Raw genomic sequence first — 7,732 nt, 5'->3', positions numbered from 1 at the left:
GCTCGTGGCACAGGGTACGGGGGACCAAATCGAAAGCAAAGCCCGTAACCCCCGGTTCCCGGGCCGAGCCCACTTCAGACACGTCGTGTCCTCCGCGTGGTCCACATCATTTCGTCCTGGCCTCTTTCTCCTTCCTCGTCTCGCTCTTCGAACCCTTGCTTTCTTCCTTCTCTCCGCTCTCCTATTTCATATTCTTCCTTCATCTCTTCTCGCCAAAAGTCTCTTCTATCCCCCTCTTCCTCCCGTATACACCTCCCTCCCTCTATGCTTCCTTCTTCGTCCCGCCTTCGTCTCGCTTCTTTCCTACAGTTCACAGTCCCTCCTGCTCCCTCCTTCCGCCTGTCCTTCTCGCCGCACGCTCGCCGGCCAACCGCAGTCGTCCACCGCGCGTTTGCCCTCGTCGCGCGGACCTGCCACTCCGACGGCTACCAGGAGTAGCTGCACGCGCGCACGAGGTGCCCAGCGCCTGGAGGAGGTCCAGGAAGACACAGGAGAAGCGGTACCACTGGAGCGCCGGCGACTGGCAACGTGCGAGCTGAGCTTTCACTCGTCATACTTCGATCGATCGAAAGGAAATTTCTTCATCGATATTTGACAGCAAGATATCATTTTGGAATTATAATTCGATTCGAAATATTGTTCGGTGGTTTTATATATATATATATATATATGTATGTATGTATATATTGGCTGGTTATATTCGAATATTCGATGACTTTGATATAATTGGCGGGAAAGTTGAATCTGTTGAAAAAAAAAGAAAGAAAGAAATTGATTTAGGTCAACGGAAAAGAGGACCGAAGAAGGATCGAAGTGAAACGAGGTACAGTGAGAGGTGAATGGAAAAAAGGGAGATTAAAATCAGAAATTGAGGAAACTTGTGAGAAAAAGTGACTCATTGATATTAAGAATCTTGTTGATTCTTCTCAGTGAATGATTGATGAATCAATTGTCATCGTGTTTTCATTCAAGAGAGAGAAAGAGAAATCGAGATTATATATAAATCTTTCAATTCTTATATATATATATACATATACATATATTGTAAATTAAAGAAACAGAAAAATATATAAACTCAAGATTTCAAGATAGATTGAATCGAATATTCGGCTATTTCGTTTATTGATAGACAAATGAATGTAATGAGAAACGATGAGTGTTAATCGCGGGAACAGGAAGGAAGCAACGACATGATGGTGCCTCGAAGCCAACTCGAGGATGACATTTAACCAACGTCCTACGACCTGATCGGGTTAATCGCGAATCATTAACGAGACAATCGAACGTGTCGGTCTTTCTACACGCAAACACGGTATTCGATCGGAGAGAAACTCCTCGTGGCTGTCACATATCGTAGGTGTATCATTATAAAGTCTGGTTTCTCCTAGAGCAGAACGTATCCGAACACTTGTGAAAGCGGAATTGCGCTTTCTGCGACGAAAAGTGTCACGGAAGATCGGTGTCTGAATTATGGCGAGAATCATGGTGTCTGCAAGTATCGAAACGGTGGAAGATTAAAACGACTTCCGGAAAAGATTTTAACGGAGGGAGCATCGATCATTGGAGGCAATACGTCCGTCCTTCCGGATGAGAAGTGGAAGAGATAGTTCTTGCTGAGCGAAATATCAACAGGTATGTATCAAGAATGATTTTTGATCGTATCTTTTTGTGAAAATTGTAATAATTGTAAAAATATATATTCTTGAAACTTATGTATATTTACGTACACATATATATATATTGTAGATTTTATTTTATTTATCAATTAAAATACAGTAATAGTATCTTTTCTTAGTATGATAGTGCGAATTTATTCAATATAATTATTATTCTATATTGTTTATATTAAAGGAGAGAATTTGTTTGTTTTAATTTTTCTTTTGTTTACAAAAAATTAAAGTTTCTGATTATAAACTGGATGCAATTAGATAGCATTGAATATTATTAAATATTAATTACTATTCGTATTTTTAAGAAAAATATTTGAAATGTTTACGAAATTTTCTTTGGATAATTAGATGTAATCTGTAATAAATTAAAATAATATTTGTTTAATAATAAAAATTTGATAAAAGTTTGTAATGATAATTTGCATAACTTATTAGAATTTTAAATTAAAATATTTTAATGAGTATGAAATTATTCGAATATTCGAATCCGTTCATTTAGATAAACTCAGTAAGTTTATAAACGATTGCATTTACTTTTGTAATGTTAATCATTTTTAAATATTAAAAAAGCTTTGTGATTTTTCGAAAAATTGTTTAATGATTAATAGAAAATTTTATGTTCATAATTATAAAGATAAGTAAATCGATACTTTTTATAAATTTCTCAATTATTTTCGATTCTTTTTTATAATTTTTAAAGCATGTAGATTCATATTTATATAAACGATATATTCAAATAATATTAAATTAATTATTAATAATATTCTTTTATATAAATAAAAAATAATAATCTTTCATATCCTATTAAATTAAATTAATCAAATTAAAAAAGTATAATATATAAATAATATAAAAAGCTCATTTCTAATATATCATTTTAACAAAATTAGAAATTATGTAGAATCTTCATCGATCTACAATCGCGTTCGAATATCTATTCAAATCGATTCGAATATCTTTTTGTACATTTATTAAATATTCTAAGAAATAAAATCGAATAAAATGTAACTCTCGAAATAAATATAATTTAGATTTTAGATAAGATTTCAATCCATATTCCGATGATCGATTAATCAAATTGAATTAGTCAATCAATATTAACATTCATAAAATTTCTCGTGTTCGTTTCGCCAATCTTATATTACAAAATAAAATTTAGAGACAATAAAGAAAGAAAAATTGAAAAAACTTTAGAATAAATAACTACGTTAGAATAAACTATTCTATTTCGTTCATCGATACGATATCAAATCTTTAAAGTTGCAAAACATTTTCAATCGCATTTCAATTCGAAACAAATCAAATATACCTTAAAATCTTGAAATCATTCTTGCAATATAAATTTAAATATTCGAATATATGAATCAAAAAATATTCGAATCGTGTGGTTATTATTCTTATATATAATCATCGATATATATACACGTTCAAACATCAAAAAATCCTAAGACATAATAAAATATTCAATTCGAATTTAAATTTAATTATTCGAATCAAGGCAAAAGTATCATCATCATCATCATCATCATCATCGAGTTCTCACGAACGACCAAAAAGGACGAGAGAGAAAAAAAAAAAAAGGAAAGGAACACGTGTGTGACCGTGCCGAAACGTCCCTCCGCTTCCTTCACTGATCATCGAGCAATTTCTGCTCTTCCCATCGGCGTTTCTCGATAACCGAAAATGAAGGGTATCATCGCGCGGCCGTGTCAATGACATAACACGAAAATCAGCGGCGCTAATTACGCGATAACGATCCACCGTTAGGGTTCTCGGCTTGCAGAGCAACCTAACCGTGTGCCGGTTCTTTCGATCGACGAAAAGAAGGAAAGGAAGAACGCGAGTATGAACGATCGAACTGCCCGTGATTGCGTCCAAAGAAGAAAGCCGTGAATATACATCTTACACGTATATAACGTAATACGTGACACGTGTGTACGTGCCTTTACCTTTTTGTGTGCGTGTATTTTATGTATATACACATATATACACGTTTATTCGGTTTGGATATACGCGATAAATATTAAAGTTCCTTATAAAACACAAAGTTCTGCCGCTCTGCTTGGCCGGCACACCGGAGGCCTCTGACACGCCATTGCTTCATTTAAAATGCAAATTCGTCCGTGTGGCGTGAACCACAGCGGCCCGAATTATTCTAATTACCCCCCTCCAATACCTCCCGTCCACCCTTTTTGCTCGTTGCTGCTCCGCCGCGCTCTCGAAAGCTCACCAGGCCTCTTGGTGTGCTCGCCGCTTCGATATATTCGAGCGGGAGAAAAGAAAAAAAAAAGTAAAGATTCCGCTAAATCCGTGGTTGCGGTGGCCGACGTTGCCGATAAGCGACAAGCTTATGCTGTTCGCTTTCCAGGTTAACCTTGAATGACATAGCCTGGAAATGGTATTTGTTACAATTGTAGAGGCGCTATTTTATTTATTTATTTAGAGGACAATTTAACAACACGAATATGAATATTTTTGATGAATATTATAACAATTGCAAAATATTAATTTACAAGCGTTTCAACTCGGTTTCTCTGATAATCGTATAAATAATTGTGTTAAAATTAATTCTCGTTCGTTATTATAAGCTCTCGATTGGATTTGAATTAATTGGATACATAGTTATAAGAAGAAGAAAAATTTTCCAACTATATTAATAATAATTATCTTCTCTTGATCTTCTCTTAAACTTACTAATCTTTTATTGCAAATTATTTATTTAAAAAATCATATTTTGTGAGTGTGTGTTTTGATTTGTTGAAATTCTCAGAGAAAATGCCAAGAATTATTGATTCTTGCTGAAAACAATTAGAATCAATTCGATCTCTAGAAATATACCAATACCAATTTCATTGCAAATTATCATTTGAAACATTGAGACATCCGATTATTTTATCTTAGAAAAAAAAAGAAAGCCAATGTTGTGATTTTTCAAACGTGTAACGTAAGAGCAAAACGTAGAAGCGGAGTAAAAGAGGAGTAAAAGTGAAATTTTCAAAAAGGCAGATAAAAGAAGAAGCCAGCCGGTGACTACGGTAGCCAGTGTGTACGCAGAAACGTGTTAAAGTGTGCTAGAAACGAGCATAGATTATCGTGGGTAACGTGTTCACGATCCGAGCGAGATGTCGTGTGCATGTAGGCCTAATATATTCAGATTTTTATGGCTGGTGGCATATCGGAGATACGGCGGTCCACCCCCGTCCCCTTGCCACCCTCCTCCCACTCTAGTGTAACGTTGGCTGTGTCAGGGCAAGCCTTCTCCACGTACCACTTAAAGCGCGGGGTAACCTAATGAATAAACAAAAACTAGATTTCGCTTAGGGCTTACACGTAAAAGCGTGACCTTACCGGCGATTTGCCGCCTGCGGTTCTCAAATCGAATCTTTTCCACGAGTGGACGAAACCGGGGTAAAAAAAAAAAGAAAAAGAAAAAAAAATGTAACGAGGGAAATTGCGTAATATTGCGATACAACGAAATTCTAAAGTAAACATTCGAGGTAAAATATAGCTACAACGGAATTGATGAGAAACGGAAAAACCTTTGGACCATTTTATTGACGAAGAAATTTTATTTTACAGAATTGGAGAAAATAGATTTTTGATTAAATAGAGATAGATATTTTTATTTTTTCATGTGATGGAAAGTTTCATGAATAAATTTTTCTTTGAATAAGTGAAATATGGAAACGTAAAACTATATATATATAAAATAGATTTTTGAATAGATAGAATTATTTTTATTCGTATGACACAAGATTTCAAATATGTATTTCAATATCAATTCATACAATACTATTTTAAAATGTAAGAAAATAGTTGAATAATAGTACGTCGAATAAACAGCATTTTTTTAATCTTAATATCATTATGATACATTGAGATAATAGTATTGTATATAATGTAACATATAAAAACTCAAATTACACATATATTCGCTATCTAAAGAATCAGAAATGAAAAATAGAAATAATTATATTTGACACTTGTTGTAATTTAATTAAATAATAAGTATTTTATTTACATGGAATAAATATTTTCCAACGATTTAAATGTTATATAATGTATATATTATTTTCAAATGATATTTGTTTATGGAAATATTTTTCTAATATTTGTTTTAATTTATTCAAATCTCTTTGATACTTTATACATTAAATTAAATTTATATAAGTATAAATCTTGTATAATTTGATATGAAAATTATGTATTTTTATATATTGAAATCTATTTTTGAAGAATATTTGTCATTTTATTCCACAATGATGGTCTATTTATTTGGAAAAAAATTGAATGCATTATAAAAAAATTATGCGTTAGAAACTCAATTGGACAATGGTATAGATTCCGCTTTCTCGTTTTCTAATTGTTGAAGCAGTAAAATTTTTGCAGTTTCCCTACTTGAAAATGAAAATCCGTTAAAATACCGTTAAAATCTTTTATTGAGCATAAAATATTACAGAATACTGTTAATTAAGATATTAATCAGTTATTTATATCAGCATTCTGTAATTCTTTTCTTTCAAAGTACAATTAATATATTTCACGTCTAATGTGACGATTTAATCAAAAACAAAGATATAAAAATTTCAAATCAAAAATTTAAATATAATAAATGTTTTATGGAAAACAATGATTATATATTTCATCCCTTAGAAATCATTTTGAAGAAATTTCTTTTTAGAATTTTCTTCTTTGTTGAATCGTTATACGAACGTTAGAAAGGTTCGTTTTTCTGTTCGTGACTCGATGTGAAACAGCGGAATGAAGAATTCTTTATGAAAAATTTGATACGATCTTTTATAAAGGAAACGCTAGAAAACATTGTATTAATTAAGTTAAATTTGCATGAATTCAAATTTAAAGAAATTCTTTTGAATTTCGGAGTTGAATATAATGTCTTATGCTGGCATTGATGTCACTGCAATTATATATTATTCGTGTTTTTTAACAATATAATCGTAGTTTCTGTGTATTTAATTTTATATATTTAATATTTATGCAATCTTCATGCAATGTATTGTTTTTATTTTATAATTAAAAATCAATTTTGAACAATATAAAACACAATATAAAAGTAATTAAAGAATCACAATAATTAAAAATATTATTATATTCTTACATTTAAAGTTATCGATTTTAGTGTATATTAAAATTAAAATATTAATAATTATTATTCTTCAATTATATCAACTTGAAAATCAACAATTTTCAATTGAAAAATTCTTTTAATTTTTTAAGAAAAAAATTCTATAAATTTCTAAAAAAAATTTTTTGAAAAAATTAAAATGAATCCTTTCAAAAATTTTACATAATAATAGATATATTAATCATAATTTCATTTCTATAATTTTAAACCAATAATTTTCTGAAATATATACTATGTCTTTATCAAATATTTTAAGTAATCAAAAATCTCATATTTTCGCGTTCGGAAAGAAAAATGGAAAAAATTTTTAATTCATAAATATTATTACTTTGCTTTTCAACAAGTATTCTGAAAATGAAATATTTCGTAAAAGTTGAAAAGTTTTTTTTCTATTTTCGATCCTGAAAATGATTATCCAGATTTAACAGAATTATAAATAAATAAATAGATATAATAATAAAGAAGAATTTGAAAAGAACGAGAAATGGACAAGAAATTTCTGTTAATTACCAATGAAATTTTTTTCATGAATTAATTTCAAGATAAATATGCACAAGAAATGCATATATATAAATAATACCGCTACATCACACTACTAATTTTAACTCTAAATTGCGATTGTTTACAATTATCAGTAAAACAACGTCGCGCATGGTTTATCCAAATGATTATTTACTTTCATCGTTATACATTCTTTTTTATCACGAGAATAACGATAAAACTATAATCCGATAAGACTATTCTTCGGCGCTGTTTTCGCCGTTTTTAGAATTTTTACACGCCCCTTCGGCCATTCGTCTTCTTTTTGCCTGTGGCATCCATCAAGACTTTAGGCACGAGTTTCGGCCAAGCAGCGTAATTGAAACATCGGTATCATAGCGCGGCCAAAAGAAACTGTTCGCAACGGCCCCCTTGC

The 7,732-nt window shown here is 31.2% G+C and overlaps 1 protein-coding gene across 1 annotated transcript in view; it reads left to right on the top strand.

Annotated features, from left to right (window-relative positions):
* Positions 1 to 422: 422 nt before the first annotated feature.
* The window catches only part of Poxn (paired box pox-neuro), a 40,411-nt gene continuing 33,101 nt past the window's right edge, over positions 423 to 7,732 (top strand). Inside the window, exon 1 of the mRNA XM_012484769.3 lies at positions 423 to 1,632. The gene's annotated coding sequence lies outside the window, so the exon portion shown is untranslated. The remainder of the gene's footprint in view (positions 1,633 to 7,732) is intronic.

This window comes from Apis florea, unplaced genomic scaffold, assembly GCF_048593485.1.
Source record: "Apis florea isolate Af1SG1 unplaced genomic scaffold, ASM4859348v1 contig_3798_pilon, whole genome shotgun sequence".
In the NCBI taxonomy this organism is placed as follows: Eukaryota; Metazoa; Arthropoda; class Insecta; order Hymenoptera; family Apidae; genus Apis; species Apis florea.
The sequence above is the reverse complement of the archived record's forward strand: the minus strand, read 5'-3'. Positions and strand labels throughout refer to the sequence as shown.